This window comes from Grammomys surdaster, unplaced genomic scaffold, assembly GCF_004785775.1.
Source record: "Grammomys surdaster isolate TR1022 unplaced genomic scaffold, NIH_TR_1.0 129, whole genome shotgun sequence".
Classification (NCBI taxonomy): Eukaryota; Metazoa; Chordata; class Mammalia; order Rodentia; family Muridae; genus Grammomys; species Grammomys surdaster.
Window position 1 is genome coordinate 724,975 of NW_021604587.1, and position 25,113 is coordinate 750,087.

At 40.5% G+C, this 25,113-nt stretch overlaps 1 protein-coding gene across 3 annotated transcripts in view; it reads left to right on the forward strand.

Moving 5' to 3' along the window:
• Thbd (thrombomodulin) overlaps window positions 1-25,113 on the forward strand; it is a 322,322-nt gene that overhangs the window by 68,734 nt on the left and 228,475 nt on the right. Inside the window, exons 1-3 of one of the 3 annotated variants that reach the window (XR_003709881.1) lie at window positions 4,319-4,365; window positions 5,503-5,557; window positions 6,046-6,064. The exons of 1 other annotated variant lie outside the window; for it this stretch is intronic. The gene's annotated coding sequence lies outside the window, so the exon portion shown is untranslated. Of the gene's footprint in view, window positions 1-4,318; window positions 4,366-5,502; window positions 5,558-6,045; window positions 6,109-25,113 lie in introns of those variants that run through there. One more of the 3 variants, XM_028756431.1, reaches the window with a different exon arrangement.

A 25,113-nucleotide genomic window follows, 5' to 3' on the forward strand; every position in this document is an offset into this window, starting at 1 on the left:
TTATCTCAGGACCTGAGGAACAACAGTGGTATGTTCCAGGACCTCCTTATTGACTCAGTTATCACAATACTGGGATGAAGAAATTCTAACAGGATTAGATGAAACAGGTCCCAAGAAAAGCCCATTTAGCTTGTTTGAAGGACTATAAACAGGGTATCTTTTCCACAGTAATGACTGTAGAGTTGTCCATGTGACCCCAACCTGTAATAGTCAAGGCCCAGTGTGGTGGGGAGTCTAGACCCTTACCTAACAATGAGAAACTCAACCCCATCAGGGAGGTGAGGGGAAGCTGAGTAAGGAGCCAAGACTCATATCTGCCTGTGAATAATAAGACTCCTACTCTGTGTTGCTAGGGAGACACAGAGAGCCTGGGTTTTTTGGAAACATTCTTAATCAACTTGAGGGGCATTCTCTTCTATTTCTATATACACAACATTACACACACACACACACACATACACAGACACACGTATCTTCTGTATGTGGTTTGTATGTGTTTAGGTGGGTGTAAAGAGGCCAGAGATGGATTTTGGGTGTCTTCCTCTTTTACTTTGTCTTATCTTCTTGAGACAATGCCTCCCACTATATCTAGATCTTGGAACTTTCAGGACAAAAAGCCAGAACAATCCTCCTTTCTCCACTCCCTATCAGTACCTAGCTTTCTATGGGAGTGGTGGAGATACGAACTCCATTCCTCATCCTTACAAGCATTCATATTCATTGAGCCATCTCACTATCTCATCATCATCTTTCTGAGAGATTGCTCATTAATTTTCCATAAATGAGTGTTGAACCCTCTTCCCCCCCCCCCATTGATTCAATGATGTGATCTCTCCTCTTTAATCTTAGCTAATACAGTGTGGTATTTGACTTCTTTCTAAGCGATGAGCCTTAAGATCCTGGAAAATAAACACATGACTATAGGATAAAATTATTTTTATATATTGCTGAACTCGGGTGTGTGTGTGTGTGTGTGTATGTGTGTGTGTGTGTGTGTGTGTGTGTGTGTGTGTGTGAGAGAGAGAGAGAGAGAGAGAGAGAGAGAGAGAGAGAGAGGGAGGGAGGGAGGGAGGGAGGGAGGGAGGGAGGGAGAAAGTTGCTGCATTGCCTAGGCTGGCCCTGCTTAAAGCATCCTTTTGCTTCAGCTGGGACTACAGATGGCACTGCACTGCTCCTGGCTGCTAAGACCCTATTAGGACTACTGCATGCATATGCATGAGATTCTTTGGTTTGTTTCGTTTTTTTGGGCTGTCTGTCTCCTTTGTGTATCAGAATAACGGTGTCTTCATGAATTTGAAGCCTCACCATCCTCTCTGCTATGTTCTTTTAGTCAAGCTGTCCCACATCCTCCATTCAAGCTGAAGGAAACAGTTTTGCCTCTCATCAACAAAATAGCAAAGAATGTGGGGACCAAAGTTTAATGGTTAGGAAGGTTTTAGCATCTGAGGTTCAAGGTAAAATACATTATCTCAAGAGCAACTTAACAGTGAAATAGTACTTCTGCTTTGCAAATGTCAGACTAAATCTTTTCTAGGAGGAGGGAGGAGGGAGGAGGGAGGAGGGAGGAGGGAGGAGGTCACCTCCCTTTTCTGCCTTATCGCCATTGTTTCTATGGGAAATGTGTTTTGAGTTCCTAGAACAAACAGACTTGTGTGACCCAACCCTTTCTTTGTGTGCCACATTGTACTTTTCAATTCAGAAGTCTAAAAGGCCAACAGTGTTAATCCATAACGGGTGCCTGGTGGGACTACCAGAGCCTGAAAAGAAATGAGATAAGAGAAGAGTGGTGATGGTTGCCCAGGGTATTAAAAGTGCCTGAGATATGTTTTCCTGTATACGCAGGCTGCTCTGTGTTGGATTTGTGCCATTCCTAGACAAGGGACAGCTGACCCAGGGTGTGTGTTTCCTCCCAAGCCCATAGGCCAGTACTGGAGTGCTTCCTTGATGGTGTGTGGTTTCCTGGGGAGCCTCTGTTCTCAAATTCTTTCTTAGCCTGGTCAGCAGAAGAGAAGCCTAATGCTTTCCCGTGAGCTGAGCACTCCAGATTCACACAAGTGCACAACTTCATGATAGTCCCACTTGCTCAGACTACTGTTAGTCAATCTTGCTATTAAGTCTGCTTTACAAATAAAGCTGTCACATAGTATTCCATGTGAGGATGGTCATGAAGGTGCTTGGTTTCCAGGGTTTGTCAGTTCTTTTAGAGAATGTCTGTTCTTCCAGTCACTCTTTCTGAGTTCTCCCTTACTTTGTTTGTTAGTGTTGCCTTGATATTCTTATTTGTATAAACTCTCCAATGTCCTAATCTTCCTCACTGCCTCTCTGTCATAGAGGCTCACACTCCCAAGTTATCCACAGGGAGGGTAGACTAACTGTGTAGGTGTCTCCATTTACCTGACCAGTGACAGTTTTCTGCCATTGACTTTCAGTTATCTCCTATATTTTTACATATTTACCCTGTCTTCTTTGGTTTCCCAAAATGATCTCATAACCTTGTTCTTCTGTCACCCCATGGGACTGTGTGAGGAACAGTACGTTCCACACTATATGCTGAAGAGTGGTGGATATGAGATGCTGGTCCTTAAGGTGACTAGTGTGCTAGAGACAGATGTGGACAGTTTGGATTACAGAGAAGATTGAGATGAAGTTACTCTGTGCTGATGACGAAGTTAATGTAAACAGCTTCCCTTTCATCTGTTCAGTTTGAAGGCTATAATGTGCCTTAAGTGGTGACTGCCCATGGATTCCAATTGTGTTAAATTTGGTAAATTAAAAAGGGGGTTGAAAATTTTATACTCAAGTGCTATATTTATCACACATCCACACCTCTTTCTCCCTCTCAAATTCATGGTCTTTTCTTTTAAAATTGGCGTTGGTGTGTCTCTGTGTGTGTGTGTGTGTGTACAGGCACATTTGTGTGTATACAACCTATTTGTTCAATTTAATGTTTCTCTTGCATATATGTGTTTAGGCCTGACCACTTGGGATTAAGTAACCTATCATGGAGTGTGTCCCTGAAGAAAACTGATTCTCTCTCTTAGCACTCATTGATTTGCTATAGCTGTTCATCTAGGAGTGAGACCTTGTGACATTTCTCCCATCCACAATGGCATGTCTACTGGTGTTGTCACTAGAGGAGAACCTACTGCTGCAATTTTCCTAAACCAATATAATTTCTACCTGTATTCTAAACACTTTTCTTTATACCCAGGTAAGTATAGCTCTCACACCTCATCTGAGAAGCTTCTTTTCTGCAGCAGATGGAGGCTACTACCGAGATTCAGAGCTGGTCAAAATGTGGAGCATAAGTAATCTTGGGGTGCCTAGTGCAACTGATACATCTGACACTTTTAAACCCAAGGCTTAGGAAAAATCATGGTAGAGGGCACAACAGATTCTAAAAGCCAGAAGATCAGGACTTTTGCTGATACCAAGTATCTTCTAGATGTGACAGCAAAGATGACTCCAAGAAATCTCAGCAATAGGGTTGCATTGTGTTAATTTAAAAGCAGGTTGTGAGTAGTCATGTATGTGAGGTCTGGAGCTTTCTTTGGGCCTTGTACTCCTTGGGAAGCCTGGCAATCCCTCTGGCTCCTTTTTTTTTTTTTTAGAGGAATGCTCTTAGAGACTTAAAATGAAAACACTGAGAGGGTGTGTAACACCACTAAACACAACCACCCAGCTGTGGATGTATAGGAATGTGTATGCACTCTGTCAATCAAGATTCTAGTGATAGCCAGAGTTAGCTGCTGTGTAGACATAATTATCTTTCTGAGCCTTGTTCTAGTGACAGCCATGGATATTTCTGTGATTTCAACACAGGGGGTTGTATAAATGGATTTCAAGGTAGAGTTACACATACCATATGATACAAAAACATCTCTGGTTTCTAATGGAGATACAGGAACAGATCCTGATAATAAAATCATGGCAGCTGCCTTGATTCATGATGCCAAATTTCAGTTATAGACTTGTGAAAATAAAGGTCAAATTTCCTCTCTCTTGTGTGTTATTCAGTGTTATTGTTTGAGTCTGAAATGTTCCCCACAGGCTCATGTGTTTGAACAGTTGGTCCCTAGCTGGTGGTGCTGTTTTGGAAGGCTGTGGAACCTTTAGGAGGTACAGCCCAGCCAACACACACAGGCTACCAGAGGCAACAGGCCTTGGAGAGTTATAGTTCACCTCCAATCTTGATCTAGCTTCCTGTGTCATTTCTAGCTGATGACATGGTTCGATGTGAGCCCCCACCACCATGGATCAAGCCTCTGCATGTGTCTTCCTGCCAGAATGGGCTCTGACCTCAGTACCACAAGTCAAGATAAACCTCCCAGGGCTGAAGTTGCTTCTCACACATATCCTGTCACGGTAATGAGAAAAGTAACTGATATAGTAAAAATTGAGAAACTGTAACAAATACCTGGGAAAATCAACTTTTAAAAAAGGTCAATTTGGTTTTGCAGTTTGAGAGGGGTTGGTCTATCATTGATTGGCCCCATTGTTTGGCTTGTGAATATTGGCAGTAGCTCATGGAAGATCAAAGCCACTGACTCTATGGCTAAGAAGTAACCAAAGGAAGTAATGGATCCAAATATCTCTTCAAGACCTACAATGACTCAGAGTCTTCCCACCAGCTACCACTTCCTAAAGGTTCTTCTACTGCCCAATAGCACTATTATAAGAGATAACCTTTGTCATATGAACCTTTAGGGGACACTAAAAGGCTTAACTACAGAGCCACCCACAGTTACATCTCATTAAATATATACAGTGACACTAGGGTAAAGACCTCCCCTCTGCTTTTAGCATAAGAACATCATTTTGAATTAGCAATTTGATCTTTGGGTTTGCAAAGACCCCTGGGAGCATAAGAATAGCATATGAGCAGCATGGTATTTGGAGAAGCTATTTTTACATCTTTAGGAAGCGTGTGGCCAGAAGTTCCTGATGGTTTGAAACAGGGGAGAAGATGTAGCACAGACCCTTTGTTAGAGGGATTTGGAGATGGGTGGAGCCTAAGACTACTACAGGAATAGGGTGCTGAGGTCAGGGGAAAAGGGTGTCTGCTTTGATGTAAGGTCTTATAATTTTTCCTTACTATTCATCTTCTTTCAAAACTCATGGTAAAGGCCCCTTGTTGTATATCAAAGAATGATGGAGAAAAAAACAGCATCAGTATGTTAGAGGGTGGATCTGAAATGTTGCCCAAAGACTCGCATGTTAAAGGCTTAGTCCCCAGATTGGCATTATTGAGGTGTTGCAAACTTAAAGCCTTAATGCAGTTTTAAGTCATGAGGGGTATGACCTTATGGAGGCCTGTAGAATTCTGACGTCTTCTCTCTTTTACATCATGTTTAGCCATGAAGTAAATAGCTTTGCCATTTGCACCACAGCTCAAATAGAAGGGGCTGTTTGGCATCAGGTAAAATCTCTAAAGTCATGAGACAAATAAACTCTTTTTCTCTCTTAAGTTGATTGTCTCATGGTTTTCTTCTGTTGTTATAGTAATGGAAAGCTGACAGTATTTGGACAAAATAGACCTAGGGACTCCCAGAACGAGGTAAGAAAAAGATGTCTAATATGTCTCTAAGGTATTCTTTCTCTCTCTTTCTTGCTCTTGATCTCTCTTTTAAATGGGTACAATGTACGTGCACACATGCACACACACACACACACACACACACACTTCTTTTTTTAAAACTAGATGCTGTGCCTACATAATTATCTTTCTGAGTCTGGCTTATTTCATTTTATATAATGATCTCCAGCTCCAAACATTTTCTGAAAATGACGTAATCTCATCCTTCATTATTATTCAGTAGAACTCCATGTGTGTGAATGTTACATTTTTCTTTATCAGTCCATCTGCTGATGGGTACCTAGCCTGGTTCTAGATTTTGAATATTATTGATAATGCTGTAATTAAGATGATGTTCAAGTATCTTTGTCATGTGCTTATAATCCTTTAGGTACATGCTCAGGCTGGGTATAGCTGGTATATGGTAGCTTGGTTTTTCTTTCTGAAGAACCTCTCCTCTGATCTCACAGTGGCTGCTCCAGATTACACCCCAGCTGCAGTGTGTGACGGTTCCTGTTTCCACACATCCTTGCCAGTTTGTTGCTGTTTGTCTACTCTCTGAGCCAATCTTACTTGGGTGAGATGGAATTTCAATATAATTTGATTTGACAAAGATTATTTTTCATATGTGTATTAGCCTTTCATATATATTAAAATTATATACTTAATATTTATATATATATGCCTTTCATATATATATTATATGTAATATATAATGCAAATAATATCATTGTATAATGAATATATAAATTATATATTCATATATCAATTGTATTATATAATCAATGTATATAATATATATGAAATATCTATCTGTATGCGTGTCTTTCTTCTTTTGAGACCTGTCCAATTTCTTTATCAATTTATTGACTGAATAAAATTTTTTGGGTTTAATTTTTTTATTTAAATCCTTATACATTTTCTCTTGTTTGTAGGTTAGGCTGTCTCTTCCCTCTGCTGATTGTTTCCATTGATGCACGAGGCTTTCTAATTTCATTCAATCCCATTTGCCAATTGTTGCTATTATTTCTTGAGCTGTTGGAGCACTGCCAATGGCTTGTGCCTGTTATGCCCTGTTAAACGTTTCATATATTTTAAAAAATGGTTACCAGCCTTTAAAAATTAGGCTATTTCATGCAGACATAAAATGCCAGTTTTTCTTGACAGAAAACAGTAAGTTAAGGAAGTGAATTTCTTAAGGATCTAGAGGACATGGGATTTGTTTCTTCTTGTCTTAGATTGGAATGGGTCCATCTTTTCCCGACTGGGCCTTAGCTTATAGTGTTTAGAGCCTCTGATACAAAGCCAGATCCTGCATATCTACAGGATTCTCATTGTGCAATGGCAGAAACCTTCCCCATCTCTCACATTTCATTCACTCCACCTTGATTCTGTCCACCCAGTATATCTGCCTTCTGGGACAAAAAAGTGCACGCCACGTCTGCACCCACCCCAGTGTTCCATCCTGTTATGAATTGGATCTAGGTCACTAACATTTGGAAGCTCCTGAGACACTTTACCAAGAAAGGAGTTATCACGGACCTAGGGTATATTTCATGAATAAGATTTAACTTTTAAGTGAGCCTCACTGCCTTCTTAACCTATATTATACTGGATCCCTTAAAATATGTAATTTGGAAAATCTCTAGCACTCCAAAAGATAGTACCTATAATCACACCTACAATAACAGCACTTAGGATGTATTGGACAATTTTGAGTTTGATGTAGCTTGTACAATTTATCCAGACCTGAATCAAATAAAACAAAATAAGTCCTTCTTTAAATATCTCTGCGAATACCATCATCATGTTTTTAATTTAACTAAGTTTAAAGAAGTAAAAGCTATTCACTGTGCAATGGCTATGAGGAAGACTTCCTGCCTGAAAGTCTTGCTAGAATCCAAAGGCAGCTTCTAAAGAGGCTCACGACTCTCCCTGATGACCTAGGTTTGACCTATATTCAGAACCATTTTCTATGGCTTTCACTTTCTTTCACATAAGCAGATCTACCACAAGCACTATTCATTGTGTTGCTTGACTTAATGGTCTTTTGGAGCTATTTCTGAATACAAGCACAGGAAAGTCCTGCCTCATATGACATGCAGTGCTGAGATGCCTTCTCTATCCTCATTTTCTACCCATGCGTCGCTATGTCTGACTACAACGCAGGCCTGCCAACGGTTTGTAAGAGTTCTTCAGAGAAGCAAATCCAACGAAGTCTGAATATGTCTATGTAAAAGGGGCTTTTGTGATGGTAAAAATGAGAATGGCATCTACAGGCTCAAATATTTAAATGTTTGGTACCCAGTTAGTGAGCTGTTTGGGAAATATTAGGAGGTGTGATCTTGTTGGGGGAGGGGTGTCCCTGGGTGTAGACTTTGAAGTTTCAAAAGGTCTAAGAAAGCCCAGTCTCTCTCCATCTCCCTCCAACTTGTGGATATGATGAGGACTCTCAGCTACTGGTCTAGCACCATGCATGACTGCATGCTGTCATGTTCCCAGCCATGATGGTCATGCACTCACCTTCCAAAATTGTAAATAAGCTCCAATTAAATGCTGCCTTTTATAAGTTGCCTTGGCTATTTTGTCACATCATAACAATGGTATATTATTGGCTTGCATGGCTATGGAGGATAAAAAGCCTCATGAGACTCAGGACAGCTGATGACACAATTTAATTTAAGTCCAAAGGCCAGAAAACCAGACTCAAGTAGAGGGATATAGGTTTAGTTCCCAAAGTCCTAAGATCCCCAAACCCAGATGGTATAAATTTATCCTGATTTTGGTTGTTCCAAGGGGTCAAAGATCAGGAGAGGGCAGATGGTCCATAAAGAGAGAGAACTTATTTGTTCTTCCTGCCCACTTTGCTGTGTCTGGGCTCCAGTGAGATGGTAGATGCATGAACACCATTGAGAGTGGGTCTCCACCAAGGGCCTGTAAATCCCCTCTGGTCATTACTCCTCTCCAAGTTGCCTCCATCAGTTCTGGCTCTAGAAATGCTGATCTAATCCTGTGGTGCTCAGGACTCAGCTGTATCATCACAGGTCAGACACAGATTGCCGGACTCCAGCCCTAGGGGTATCAAGGCACACAAGTCCTCAGGTACTGCTCCAGTTCTTGGTCTGGAAACATACTTAGAACTTAGAACATAGCAATCTGCCTGGTCTCTTCTTTTCTGTTTTGTCTGTCACTCACCAGGACTGAGGGACGTAGGTATCTTTTCCATTTCTAACTAGAACTTCACACAACTCCACCATCCCAAGCAAAATACTTTTAAAATGTACTACAAAGTCTGCTTTTTTTCACAACTCTGTCTGCACCAAAAATGTGCTTTCATCTTTAAGATAATTTAAAAAACAACAACAACAACAACAACAAAGAAATGGTCCAGCTACTTGGTTCTCATCAGTTTGACTTCCTAACATGTGATTTCCTTGACCGTTTCAGAAATTCCCATTAGTAATCACAACACAACACCATTATTTCAAAATCTCAGGTTTGAGGACACTATCCTCAAGTTAATCACATAACCTTCAGGCTCAAACTCATTCACCCTGTTCCTTCTGTATGCAAGGATTGCATGCTTAACTGTTTGAGTGACTGTCCTTTGAGCCAAGCATCCTACATCTTGGGAATGTCAGTTACTCCTTCTTGCAAGATGATCATCTGATATGGGGTTGCTGGTTGTTTATACCTCATTGCAGAGGAGAGGAGATGGTCACAAGACCCTCACCTGGGTAGCCAGCTTCTCTCTACTACTTGCTTATGCAGTTCTGCCTTACTGCACATGGCCTGGACCAGGGGTAGTGTTAGAGTATATAGGTTGGGAAAGACTAGGGCAAGGGGGGCATCATCTATGTGCCTATGGGGAAAGCCTCATCCCTACTAGGTGAAGGCTTTCCATATGCAGCCTATGAGGGGGAAGAGCACTCACAATTCTGTAAGTAACCCCCACCTATGCTGTATAAAAATCCCCAATAAACTCACTGGCTCCCCAGAGTGAATGTTGGAGGAATGGTGTGCAGTTTTATTGTTGGATCCTTTGGACAAGTAGGTGTTTTTTATGTCTTCCCCAGGAAAGAAATTTTAGCAACCCATCCCTCTATTTTCTTACTTTTCAGCTCTCTTACCACTTCTCATTCTTTTACCCTGCCTAGGCAGTCATCCCAGGACTCTTCCCTGCTCATCGGCAACTCCCTTTCATATTCTTCTTTTTAAAAAAAAATCATGACTCAATCAGATAACACCCAATTCTCCTACCCCAGACCAATACCCAAGGACCAATAGCTGGGACAAAGGCTACATCCACCCAACTTTCTAAATTTGCAAACAACTCTTGGGCTAACTAAACACTTCCAAAGAATTCCCAGAAACATCTCATAAAGACATAGTACAGAGTCACAGCCAGGGCATGACATTGACATTATCGATTCAGGAAAGTTCTATTACCACAAGGATCCTTCCTGTTGCTTCTCTGTAACTCCACCAGTTTCCCTCCCACCCCCTCACTTCCTTTTCATTCTTTAAATTTATCATTTCAAGAATATTACATGTGTTGAACCATGTTAACTTCCTGTCTATTTTCCATCACTAGATGTTTGTGTATTTCCATCCATTTTATAATTAATTATTTAGTTCTCAAAGTTTCTCTTATTTATTCTTCATACTAACCATTTATTGCATGTGTTATTTCTTTCAGTCAATAAAATGTCTGTAGTGTGTGTGCATGTGCACGTATGCGTGCCTGTGTGTGTGTGTGTGTGTGTGTGTGTGTACACATGCCAAGGTGTCAGAAGACACTCTTGAGTATAAGTCCCCTTCACCCACCTTATTTGAGACAGGTTCTCTTTATTGTTCATTGCTGTGTCCACCAAAGTACCTGGCCAACAGGCTTCTGGGGATTCTTTTCTTTGCCTGTCATCTCACTGTTGGAGAACTGGGGTTTCAGGTGCTCACCTAGCTTTACCTGAATTCTGGAGATTCACACTCAAGTCCTTATCCATGTGCAGCAAGTGCCTTATCCACTGAGTACCCCAACCCCAAGGCCAAGCTTTAACAGAATACACACACACATATATATATATATATATATATATATATATATATATTTATATATTTATATTTATGCTTTTAATTTTTGCGGAGTCTAGTTTATCCCGTTATCTTTGTTCCTATTTTAAAGTCATCTCTCAGAATCCTTCACCTAAAAAAAAAAAACAAAAAAACTAAACTAAAAAAATTCTCTTTCAAGAGGCTTATAGTTGTACTTTTCATGTTTAAGTCTGTGATACATGTTATTTTTCATAAAGGAAATGAAATTATTATTTTGGCTCTGGATGTCCAATTACTCAAAACTTATTTAAACTCTCTTTAACACATAGAGCTGATTTTGTGCCTTTCTTTCTGTGGGTCTGTGTCTGTTTTTCTGTCGTGATCATTGAACTAAGTGTCTGTCCCTTTGCCAGTGACTCTGGTTATATTGTAAAGTGATTCACATATATTACAGCTGGTCTTCACTGATTCCAGTCTCATCTCACCAAATCTCCCTATCGTATTTTCCTAATCTCTAAGGATGGCCATTTAACTTGTCTTGGCATCGCTAAATGTCTAACATCCATTTTCTGCATTTTATCCTCAGTCTGTTTCCTCCTTTCTTACTTCCCTGAGGAACTATAATAGGTCCTTAGAAGTGGCTTTGCTGAAAAGCATTTACTCCTTGTTCAGGGACTCAGGGCAAGCAAAGCAGGATAAAATTCTCTTGTCTCTGCCTTCGTGTTTTTGTCTGTCTCTTTTGCTTTTGCTTAGAGCCTGTTTAGCTTGTCACATGTTAATCACTTGATAAGTGCTTGTATAAAAACTGGTGATACCTAATTTGTCTTAGGCTTGTTCAAGGCTGAAAGCACACACAAAAAATAGAGTAGCTGAGATATCTAACTGCCAGGGTTATGTTTTTGTTTGGTTGGGTTTTTTTTTGTTGTTGTTGGTTTTTTTGTTGTTTTTGTTTTTGTTTTTTTCAGTGTCCCGTTCTTGAAAAGGTGCCTGTATGTCTCATCTCTACGAATTGTCCTAAACCTGACATCTTGGGTTCCAGGAACAGCATCCTGGCAGGCATAACACTTCATGGTGAGATCACCCCTAAGCAGGAGCAGTTACCATGTTGGAGTCATATTGCTATCTGTGTACTTTCTTACTGAATCTTCTAATGTCTTACACATTCAGAAAACTTTACCCCATCAATTCTCTCGTTCCTGATGTGCCAGATTTTCTCCTTCATTCCAAGCAAGGAAAACACATCATAATAGCCCCATAAGTAGCAATGACAAAAACTTCTCTAAGGAAAATTGCCAAGAACTTTGATATGGACCAAACCTTTTGGAATATCTTCTCCAGAGTTCAAGCATCATCTAAACATATCTTTCCTGTTGTCCAGCTCTCCTGGGCTCTGGACCATTCATTGTCTTTGAGTCACTTAGCAACTAAGTTGTCGATAGCTTATAGTACCAAGAAAGACATTTATCCATCGATACACAATTTCTGTCTTGGATAAGGACTTGGAAATTCCCTTCTTTGAACTCTGCAGAAAACACAAGTTTGGTATTATTTATAAATTTGCTCCAGATTTCTTGATTTACCAGCATAAGTATTTTTGATGTTTGATGGTGTTTGTTTAAGACTCTTTGTTGACATCTTGCTAGTGCCTCCATTAATTGAAGAGTTGAATAAAACCTCTGATACATGCTCATTTCCTATTTGGTGAGTTATCATTTTAACTTTTAAAAATTATTAACCCTTAATACACTTATAAAGTCATGTTGCCCTGAAGTCATGGTTCCATTCATTCATCTCTCCTTCACTGACACTCTGCTGAAACATTGTCTCCGGTTGCTGCACATGCCCTTATGGGTTAAGTGAAATGCAGGAGAATCAGGAATCATTTTGCACATGCCAGAACTGCAGACAGAGTGCTTCTCACATGCTGAGACTCTGGGATGGAGCTTGGGCTAGTCTCACATGCTATATCTTTCTCATGATGGTTTGCTATAATCGACCATACAGCAGAGTCTCTCTATCGGGTTTTATGTTCCACCTCAGATGATTGCTGGGATACAGAAATAGTTTTTAAAAATGTGAGGAATCCTTCAAACCATCTATATCCCTGGCAGACTGAGAATTCTTGCTGCATTCCATATGGTATTCTCTGGCATGGAAATAGTTTAAATTCTACTCAGATAACTGTAGAAAAGTGTTTCTCAGCTTGGACCCTACTGACCATTTGGTCAGTATGACTATTTACAACAGGAGGCTGATTGTATAGTATAGGATGCTCAAAAGTGCCTCACTGATCTCTTTCCACTGGGTGCCAGGAACCTCTTACTCTTTCCAGTTAATATCTTAAATGGCTCCAGGCATTGTGAAATGTCCTTTGGAGGAGAAAAATTTTCATAGTTGAGAACTACTGTCCTGGATCTTTAGCTATAACTAGTTACTGTTGACTATCCTCATTTGACTTATGCACAGAGCCAAAGAAACTCATAGAAGCGGTCATTTCCTCCCCTGTGGGAATCTTCCTCCCACACATGCATCATTCAGAATGGAAGTATTCTCAAAGTTTTTGACTTGTCTGTTACATACGAAGTTTAATCTGCTGAGCAAAAGTAGAGAAGTGGTGGGTTCTACTCCCAATTTCCAGCAGTATAATAGTGAACTCTGAGGTTCGGCTCTTGTGGAATATCCCTGTGTATGTCCCTGAGGAGCCTCTGAGGGGGTCAATTTTCAAGGCTTCTTTCTTGTGGTGTGTGTGTTTGGGTATGTTCTTTTTAAGTATACCAATCACTGTTAGATGGTCACTTGATTGCACTACTCAAAAACATTCTTTTTCAGACTCATGTCAGGCTAACAGGCTTACTTACATCTGGCTTTCTGCTGGGAGACCAAGTTCACTCAGGGCACCAGTCCTCCTCCTGATGTCAGCTCTCCACCATCCCATTCTCTCTGAACTGACACAAAAACCCCATCATTTTCCTGATCCCAGTTAAAGTCTTTTTTTATTTATTGAATTTCCTGTGTGTTAAGGGAAAAAACAACAACCCTTGCAGTGGTGGGAATCGATTTGCTGAAGATGTTTATAGCTTTTCCAGCAGAGACCCGCTCTGGGGGGAAAGTGGTTTTCTCCCCTCAATCAAGTGCAGATGTTCACACTGTGTGTGGTGGTGGCCTTTTCATGTGGTGATGATTTTCCTTCCTGCCTGGGTTATGAGCTCCTTAAAAATGAAACATCTCATATCCTTCAGTGGCCTCGTGTATTTACATACTACCCTCAGGCAAATATTTATTGATAGGCCAGCAATTACAGTTAAGTTCTGGCATGAATCTGTATTTATCAAACAAGAGAGATGAATAGTAGCCTTGGGGTCATTGCAAGGTTTATTGATCAGATATTTAATTTGCATCATCACCCAACTCCATTGACCAAAAATATAGTGGGAAAAAGACAGAATTATAGTTGCCCCCTGCCCTGGTAAGAAAAAGCTTTTGGCTGATGGCACTCCTTAATCATGGGTTTTAAGATTGAGATGTGGGTAGATTTCACAAAGTCATTCTGGAATGGACTTAGAGAAGGTTGGGGTCAGCCATAGGCTGTGTGGGGGCTGCTCCCAGATTGTGGCTTGTTGGAGTGTGGTCTGGGGGCTTTTCAGTGATTGAGTCAGGGGGTAACCTTGGATACAAGCAGCAGCACAGAAAAGACAGTTGTCACCACACATTATTTGTTTGGCACATAGCTGCAGGGTAATTCTACACCAGATGTCAGCATGACTCCGTTTTAACCAAATCTACCATGTAAATGTCACCGCCTGTCACTTGAGCTGCTGCTTCTCTATCCAGGAAGTGGGGACACAAGCTCTCTGCATTCCCATCCAGAGAAGATACACACGAAGAAACAGATGTAGAAAGTAAGACAGTTTGGTATCGATGGGCACATACAGGTTTTCCCGTGGGCAAGAAACTCATGTCTTTCCTTTTCTATGTACAAACCAAGAATGCTATTATTTTCTAAATATCTTTTAAGTAAAATATAAAGTGGAGATTTGGCTTTGTAGTGGAACACTTAATAGCTCAGCCAAAGGTCCTGGCTGTGATCAGCAGCATTGGGGGGCGGGGGGTGGGGGAGTGACATTTTAGGAGAGAAGGAAAATGAACTTGAAGCAGAGAGCGGACCTCAGGAGGGCTGGTGCCCTGGGCTAAGTTTGTCTCTCAGCATAAACCTAGATGCTAAGTTAAGCCCAACAGCCCAACTTGAATCTGGGGGAAAAAGAGTTTTGAGCTGTGCAACCAAGGTGGCTGGTTTCTAACCAAGATGTGACCAACACTAATATTCACGGGAGGGGAGCATGAGTGTGTCCCACTGTCCGTCTTCTACAGGCAGTAGATCTAAGGTTGGGAAGTGAACTGAGAACACTAGGTACTTCAGAAGAAAGACAGCATCCATCTGCAGAAATGCATAAGATATATTTCTCTTGAGCTAGCTCTTTATATGTTGTAAAAAGATTGACAATTTACTAGCTCAGTGCCTATTTTAAAAGATGATTTTGCTGATAACTACCTAGTCCAGTAGTTTTTAACCTCTCTAAAGCTGTGACCCTTTAATGCAGTTCCTCATGTTGTGGTGACCCACTACCATAAAATTGTTTTGTTGCTACTTCAAAACTATAAATTTACTACTGTTGTGAAGAGTAACACAAACATTTGATTTGCAGGATGTCCTCTGTGTGAGCCCTGTGGGGGTTGCAACTCACAGGTTGAGAACCACTGACCTAGTGCTTATGCACTATTATTTTTGTGCTTTAAAAAGAGTAAGACTGTACATTCGAGAGATCCATGAAAAAAATGTGCTTAACTTACCTGCATCAAAGCAGTAAGAAAACAGATATACTGTTGCCTATCTGTAATTCCTCAACTTGGGAGGCTGAAGCAGAAATTGTAAGTATGAGGATAGCCTAGATACATAATAAACCTTTCCAACCTTAACCCTAAAAAGCATACAAAAGACCCCCAAACAAAAAAGGAATTTGAGTATTCATGTCTTATAAAAGATCACAAAGATGAACAAGATGTACAGTTGAAAGTGTTGTGGGAACGTGGGCTCCATCATGGGTTGTAGAAAAAGAAAATAACCTCTGTGGAAGGCAACATGTGAAATGTGTTCATCTTTCTCCATCTGCACAAGTCATGGTTCTTCAGAGCATCACAGCCAATAGAATCCAGAGTTGAAAGAGCAGATGTAGTCACTGGGGTCATAGAACCTATTGTGGCTGCCTGTAAGCTGAGGGGCAAGGGAAACAGGAAGCAGCTCAGTCAGACAAGCCTGAAGCCTTAGAACAAGAAGGACTAATGATAAATTCCCAGTCTGATACTGAAGGCCTGAAAGCTACCTGGAGAGCCACTTATGCAAGTTCATGTTCAAAGGCTGAAGAATGTTCTGGAGTGTAGCATCCTCAGCAGTAAGACGTGAGCATGCTCAGAGCAGTGCATCCAGTGGGCACACCAGCTGTCTCATTCCTCCTCATGTGCATTCTATCATGGCTCCTAGACTATCGAATGATGTCCTCTGTGTTCATGTTGAAACTTCTGCACTCAGTCTGGTAACCTACATGCCAGTCTGGAAACACCCACACAGACACTACCCTAAGTATGCTTTACTAATTTACCAGCCATCCAAACAACTAACAACCAAAACTAACCATCAGACAGTTCAGACCCTTCACCTTAGGAGTGGTTTAGGAGGCCCTTGAGCTGTTCAGGCAGGCTGTTGCTCATCTCAGCAAGAAGTGAAGCAGCTACCAATGGAGGAAAGCACTGGAACAAGTGCTCTCACAGGCCCACTGTAATCACTGTGCTGGCCAGTTCTTTTGTCAGCTTGATACAATCTGGAGTCAAATCTGAGAAGAGGGACCCTCAGTTGAAGAATAAATGTATACATGAGATTAGCCTGTACCAAGCCTGTGGGGTATCTTAATGACTGATGTGAGAGGGCTCTGCCCACTAGGAGTGGTTGCATCCCTTGTCCGGTGGTCCTGTAATGTATAAGAGCAAACAGAGTAAACCAATAATTAACATTTCTCTATGCTCAGTGCTCCACAGACTCCTGCCTTGAGTTTCTGCTCTGACTTCCCATCATGATGGATTGTAAACTATATGCTGGAATAAACACTTTCTTCCCCAAGTTGATTTTGGTCATGGTGTTTATCACAGGAATAGAAAGTAAACCATGGCAATTACTATGATGCTCACAAGGATGAACAGCTATAGTACTGAAAAAAGATTTTGGGCTGAAAAAGCTGCCAGAAGACAGGGTAAAAATCATGTTTATTGGATGTGTTTTCTGTAAAAGTTCATGTTTAGGTACATGTAGATAGATAAACTTGAAGAGATATTTGTCTACCAAATGATAATAGCAGTTCACCCAGGATCAAGGAATTGCAAACAGCCTTTGTTGTCTTCTTTCTGACTTGGCTTTTCTAAATAAAATTGTGAAAAATGCTTAGTACATTATTCCAAAAAGGAATTATATTTCATTCATTTGGAAAGTATAAATGTATCCAATAGTTGGTGGTATAAGTAGGCAGAGCAGCTGTCTGGCACAAGTTACTTCACAGTAAGTGCATAGGATGGAAATGTAGCTCAGTAGGAAAGTAGTTGACTAGCATGAACAAGGCTCTGGGTTCAATCCCCAGCACTGCAGAAAAACAAAACAGAATACTAACTACGCTAAGTGCCATGGTAGCCAAAGATCTCCAGAGAAAGAAACCACTAGGAAGAGACAGACAGACAGAAACAGAGAGAGACACACAGAGAGAGAGAGACAGACAGAAACAGGCAGAGACACAGAGAGACAGAAATAGACAGGAAGAGACAGACAGAAGAGACAGACACGAAGAGAAAGAGAGACAGAGAGACAAAGAGACAAAGAGACTAACTTAGATGATGGATGGATGGATGGACGGATGGACAGACAGATGAGAATATATTTGCTAAGAGAATTGGCCCACTTAGTTGTGGAGGCTGAGAAATCCTATAAGAGAAATCCAACTCTTCTAAAGAGTTGGAGGAGACTAGGAGCACCTTTTGTGTGGATCACTCCAAGTTCAAAGCCTTTAGAACCCAGGAAGCCAAAGATGTTACTCTTAGGCTGAGAACTTAGGAATGAGAGGTGGGCATAGGTACAAGTCCCCAGACCATAAAGCCACAGAATCTATTTTAAAGTCTAAGGGTAAGAAGAAAATGATGTCATGGCTCCAGGAGACAGACAGTGAATGAACCTTTATTCTATCACTTAGTTCTTCCATAGTCTTCAGCCAACTGGATGGTGCCCACCCATGGTGAAGATAAATCCTTACCAACCAGTCTACCCCACACCTCACCTAGGACTTATCTTCACAGATCCACCCAGAACCAACATTATTCCTGTTGCCTAAACATCAATTAATCTAGTTAAACTGACACCTAATTTTAGCCACCTGCCCATACTGATGGAAGATATAACAGACCTTTGTAGAGAGCCTGTGGTTGTTATGAACTGAAGTTTTGTGCTCCATGAAGTCTTATATGGAAGCTCCAATCCCTAATGGGGTGATAATGGAAGAGAGGCTTCTGGGAGGTACTTTGGGTGCTTTGTAGCATTAGATAGGCTACAAAGGTGGCAACTCTATCATGATGTATCATAAAAACAAGGAAAGGTCTGAGTACTTCCTCTCTGCTACATGGGAAGATAATGGGGGTGTTAGTCGTTGTTATTATCCTGAAGAAAAGAATTCAGTCAAGAAATGCACACAGTTTATGCAGAACTTCATTAAGCAAAGCAAGCACCCCAAAGACAGACTGAGAAATACCACTTTAAGCGTGCAGAGTTCAAAGAACAGCCTTGAGTTTCATTTCTTTGCTGCATATCTTGTTTGTCACTGTGTATAACAAGCTAACTAGAGAATCTCCTTTCTCTGCCTCCCATCTCCTTGTAGGAGTGCTGGCAGTGTGAATATCTGTACAACAATGCCTGGATTTTACATAGGTTCTGGGGATCTAAATACTAACATCAGTAGCTGGCACCTCTGTATAACAGCCAGTCTCTCCCAGAAGATGAGACACCATTGAACTGGGAGATTTGGGCTGGAGTAGAGGGAGCAAGAAATTCAGTGGCAGTACCTCCTTTCTTTGCAGGAGAGATAGGTTCAAAAACACTTTAAAACGGAATGCTTCGTGCTGTTTTCTCCAACCTGACCTTGATGCAGAAATTGCTTGACTGAGGCATCCAGACCTTCCATGAGAACCCATTTAATAATCTAATAAGATAATTGGATGCCCCATTTGAGATCAGAAAATGTCATCAGGGCTCAGCCAGCTCCTTTTTTATAATAGCGCATAAGTGACTTTGCTACCTTAGCAAGAGCACAAGACAGCAGAAACACTCATTTTTATTTTTGAATTTGATGTTCTACTGAGAGATGCAGGCTGGATCAGAAAGTTTCTTTTTGGAAAAATTGCTCTTTCCTATCATCATATGCATATACACAAACTCCAGATTCCTACAGACTCCTTCCTGATTGCTTTTTGAACATGGTTTCAATATAAGCACTTTATTGGATATTTCTACTCTTCGCTTAAGTTATAAAACACTCTTCTCCCTTCATAGATTTCACATTGGCATCCACTCTAAGAGACCAGCTGGAAGAAACACAAGCCAGCATGATATGTTTTGCTTTCTCTCTTGGGAAGGAGGCAGGTAGAACAATACATTTTAAAATGAAATCTGAAAAAGAAAGTTCCACATGCTGTAAATGATGCAGCCTCTTCTTTCTTCCGTGTGTTCTGTCTTTTCAAACTGCTTATATGAAAAAAAATGCATCTACTTTACATAACTTATTCCAAAAGAATACTGTTGCTATGTAGACTCTTTCTGATACAGGGGGCATAAATTTGGAGGAAGCCCACTTCTCTTTTATTTATGTAGAAATATACTAATGTAGATAGCATATTATGGTGGCATTAGTGAAATCTTATATTTTGTCACCCAGGCATTTTCATGTCACAAGTATATAGAAACATTCCTCATGCTCATCAATACTTCAAAATCATGGTCAGCCATAGTAACGCTTTACTGCTGGAGACAAAACTTACTTGTGTCATTGAATACGGGAAAATTGAGCTGGTATCCAACCAGAAGCTTTATCCCTACTGACTAGCATTCCTGGCTCTGGAAGGTACTTTGCATGTTACCAGAGGAGAAAAGTAACCATCAATTTTATCCAGCTGTAAACCCTGTGACCTATAACAGAGACTTACCTTGTAAGATTTACTGGTGAAGTACTGCCAAAAATGCAAAGGGATTAGTCAATCACTTTTTAAAAATTGGGTTTAAGTCACGTTTCACGAGATGGAACCCATCCATAACACTTATGAGGTGGCCAAGAACCTGAGGCTGGATAGATCTGCTAGGTGTACGTAACAGTGAAATGACTCCTAATGACATGGCGCTATATCCATAGATCAGCATATCACTCAGCAGAAAAGCTTCTGGCAGTATATGGTGATTAATAAAAAGACACACAACTGAGCAATGTGCAGAGTGAGAGATTTTGGAACACTCTACCCTAACTGGGTTGTCTTTGTCAACAACTGTCTCTCACTCCCATCAAAGTGTGGAAATCTATGCAAAAGGAAAGGTGGAGAGATCTCTAAAAGCCAGAGGTGGTAGATGACTCCAAGAAAACAGTGTCTTTCAGGCACAACAGGACTGATGAACACATAAAACTAAAAGAGATTATGCTTACAAGACTTGCACATGTTGAAATCAGACAAAATCCCAGCACTGAGAAAGTAAGTGGATGAAAGTCCCATCCCTAACCCAGAAGCCATTTGTAATTGATACCTGCTAGAATAGGGGGAAAAATCAGTTTTCTCCAATTGGGTGCCACTGGGCGTTTCAATCCCACTCCAGGGAAGACCCTATGTCCAGAAGTACTTGGCCAACACAAAACAGGACTCCATGTTGATAGTTTTTGTGTGTGTGTGTGTGTGTGTGTGTGTGTATACATGTGTATGTATATGTGTGTGTGCATGTGTGTGAAATGTGTGTATATGCATGCATGTACACTTTACATTTTAGTATTTTTTTCTATTTTGTTTTGGTTTTCTTTTTGTTTCCTTTTGTTGTTCTTCCTGAGTTTTTTTGAGAGGGGAAAGGGAGGGTAGAAGGGGGGAAGGGGAAAGGGTGGAAGGGGGAGAGGGAAGGAGAGGGAAGGAGAGACAGAGGGAGAGAGAGTGAGAAAGAGAGGGGGGGGAGAGAGATAGAGAATGAAATTGGGTGAGTAGGGAGGTGGGAGATTTGGGAGGAGTTGGGGAAAATATGATCAACAATTTGATAATATACTGTCTAAAAGTTGTGTGCATACATGTATAGTCTGTTCGGCATTTAGCTATTCATCTGATTATGGCTTCTGCTTGTATCTTGCTAATGAGACGCAAAGGAAACTCAGGCAGTCTGCTATACTCTGGTCACTCAATAGCCCAGTGATAGGATAGAATGCTCTTTCAGATTAATTATTGAAATCAGTCTTAGGAAAAAGTCGCTTTTAATATGATCACTGTCCAATTTGCCTCTTTTATGAGGCTTAGATGAACACAGTACACAGCATATCCTCATGCCTGCAGTCCTGGTGGCATGTAGGCCTTTGCTGACAGAAGTGCTGGCTTAGATGAACACACTACACAGCAGATCCTCGTGCCTGCAGTCCTGGTGGCATGCAGGCCTTTGCTGACAGAAGTGTTGGCTTGTATTAGCAGCATTAACACAAGTGATGAATCTGTTCGCCCTTTTGGAATTTCTATCACCAAAGCTGACAAGGACATTTCTCTGTGCTGTAAATGTGTTTCCTATGCAACTGAAAAATAAATGCATTTTTAATGTAGTTAAAATTTTTTAAATAAAAAATGTAATTTTTAAAATTATAAACTTTAGGTCAATCAAAAAAAATCCCACCTTTTCCCCTTTGTCTCATTTTTTTCTCCTTTAGTTGTGCTCCAGATTCTCCAAAATTTGCCTTTGTTCCACCCCTGGTATGCAGGTTGTGAGTTCTTTAAAATATTTTGACCATGTTTGATTCATGGCAATAAAATGGCTGCAGTGGCTCCAGTTCTGATCTCTTTATACCCCTCTAACCAGGAAGAAAGTCTTTTCTCCTAGAAACTGTTTAAAAATGTGTAATTCTTATTGCTCTTGCAATAGAATGAAGGGCAGAAAGATGATTTAATGCTGACCACAATTTTATTGTAATTTTATTTTTTAATTAAAAAACATTTTTATACAATATATTTTGATCGTTGTCTTAGAGTTTTCTTGCTGTGTAGAGACACCATGACCATAGCAACTTTTACAAAGAAAAACATTTAATTGGTGCTGGTTTACAGTTTCAGAGGTTTAGTCCATTATCATCATAGACGGAAGCATCGCAGCCTGCAGGTAGACATGGTGCTAGAGAAAGAGCCAAGAATTCTACACTTGGGTCAGCAGGCAGCAGCAGAAGACTGTGTGCCACACTGAGTGTAGACTTCCTCCAGCAAGGCCACACCTACTCCAACAAGGCCACACCTCTTAGAAGTACTATTCACTATGGACCAAGAATTCAGCCTCATGAGTCAATGGGGGACATACCTATTCAAACCACCACAGCCACAGTCTTTTATCCTCTCCATTAAAAATATTACTGATGTTAGAGTGTGGGTTAATTTTATATTAAAAATTTATATGTAATTGAAAGATGAATTCCTCTGCCTACAAACAAACAAACAAACAAACAAACAAAACAATGAACAGAACATGAATGAAAAGAGTTAGAAAAAAACCCCAGAAACTGTTTACTAAGTTTGTTTGTTAAGTAAAGATTAGCTAAGCGATGAGCCTCTGCTTTTGCCATTTCATTTAAAGGATATGAGTGTCTTTAATATGATGCTCATTGACTTATAAGCTGTGATTAAATATCCAAAAACCTCTGAAAATGTCCCCCAATTCTGCACTTTTCCTAAAATATGTGAAATTCTCTTTAAATGTTGAAATAATCTTAGACTTACAAAAAGGTATTGAGAATCATACAAGCCCTTTCTGAACACCCTTCACACTCTTTTCCAGAAAGCGAATGTTCTCCGCATCTGTGCAGTGCTTAACTCTCTCTCTTCAAAGAAAAGACATAAGTTTATTCTTGAATCAAATATGAATGGCCAGACTCATGTTGCCTGGAATAGCATCTTCCAATGTGAAATATATATATATTGCATATCATAATATGCCATAAGTCAGGGCATTTCCCAGATAAATTGGTGGGACATGAGACAGACTGACCTCTTCAAAGTGGGAAATCTCTGCTTTGGTCTTCAAATGCTGTCTGATAGCAATCTTAGCATCTGGGTTTGTGGAAGCTTGGAGTCTGTTAGTACAGCCTGATGTGTTCTCCTATAATCTCAAGGATTTCAGGAGACAGAGAAGAGCAAGGCAAGGATGACTGTTAAAACTAAGAACAGCCTGAGAATTCAGCTCTGGATTTATAGCATTCCAACTCTCTACGTTCAGGAAGCTAATTAGTCAATAGGCCCTGTTGAATTTTTAGCACAGAAGTGACTTTCTTTTGGAAGTGTGGAGTGTGACTGATACATCCATACTTGAATTATCATTATTTCTGAATGTAGGCTTTTAGGATTTATTTAAAATCTATTAGTGTAAGTTACAGGTATGATTCTAATTTTCATTCTTAAATGATTCAGTGTTGTTAATGATTATTTTTAACTTTTTATTAATTTATTGATTGTGTGTGCACATGTGTATGTATGAGTGTGAACATGCCGTGGTGCACATGTAGATGTCAGAGAACTTGTTGGGATCAGTCCTTTGCATCCTTCATGTGGGTCCTGGAATTAAACTCAGAATGCAGCATTGATAGCAAACTTTAACTTACTGAACCGTCTTTCCATCCCCCATTATGATTTTTAAATTAACTAATGAACATTAGAGTAAGACATATACTATAAATATAACATTTAATATTGTTTCCAACTATAGGCAGTCCAATAATGCTTTTCATAGCAGCAAAGTAGTGATTTGTGATTTGTCTCAGTTAGTTTTTGTCAACTTGATACAACGTAGAATCACCTGGAAAGAGGCAACTTCAATTTAGGAATTGCCTCCATCATATTAGCTTGTGAACCTAATGATTGATATGGGAGGATCCAGCCCACTGTGGGTACCACTCCTGGTTAGGTGGTCCTGAGTATGAGATATCTTGTATAAGATAGCAAGCTGATCAATCCATGGAAAGCAAGCCAGGAAACATGTTCTCTGCTTCAGTTGCTGCCTTGGCCTTCCTAGATAATGGGTATCTTATAAGCCAAATAAATAAATCCTTTCTTTCCCCAAGTTGTTCTTGCTCAGAGCTTTACTACAGCTCAAGGAAAGCAACTTACAACAGTCCTAACAGGAATCGTGAGCCTCCTTAATGTGAAAGAGAGCCTCTGCTTTTTCTTACATTTTGAAGACACGATAGATAAAAAATGGTAGTGAGCTGATCAGGTGCCAGGCAGGAGGAAAGGTAAGAAATGAGTTACGTGTAGCCATCCTCTTCTCAGGTATCATTTCAGATATTAATGTGTGGATGTCAGCATTCTCTGGTACAGATGTCCTGACCCATGCCTGATCATATACATCCTTTCACATATACACAGAGGATGCCTTCTGTGCCGGGGGTGAGGATGCCCCTATAGAACATTTGACTATCAGCATGGTGACATCCTCTGAAATAAACAGCACTGTTGGTAGTCAGCAGCTCCTGTTCACAAATGGCTTGCTCCATGGTCCATTGTAGCCTCTTAATGCAGACAGCAGGAGTTTCTCACACTGATGAAAGACACTTCCTGTCTCAAAGAGAAATTTCTATTTTATAACTTAAGGAAGACTGGCCAGAAGGTAGAAAATGAAATTGAAGACTTGAAAAGAAAATGGAACAGCCTCTCCCTTTATATATATCCTCTGAAGCTATCCCCAACTCAGTACAGATTTTCTGAGTTCTAATTATAAAAGTCCTTCTCTTTCCCCCCTTTCCAACACCTCTTTCTGGACTCCAGCCAATATCATTTTAGCCTGCTCATTCTGACACCCAAACATTCTCTTGTCTCTGTGAAGACTGCTTGCAAGCTGATACAGTTGTTGTCAATGTTTATTGCTAAGACAGCTTGGTTTCATTTTCATTTTCTTCCCCTCCTCTTCTTCTCTTCTCTTCTCTTCTCTTCTCTTCTCTTCTCTTCTCTTCTCTTCTCTTCTCTTCTCTTCTCTTCTCTTCTCTTCTCTCTCTCTCTCTCTTTCTTTCCTCTCTCCCTCCCCTCACCTCCTATCTTTCTTTTCTTTTTTACTTTCTATCTTTCTTTCTCTCTTTCTTTCCTTCCTTCCTCCCTCTCTCTCCTCCTCCCTCTTTTCTTCCTTCCTTCCTTCCTTCCTTCCTTCCTTC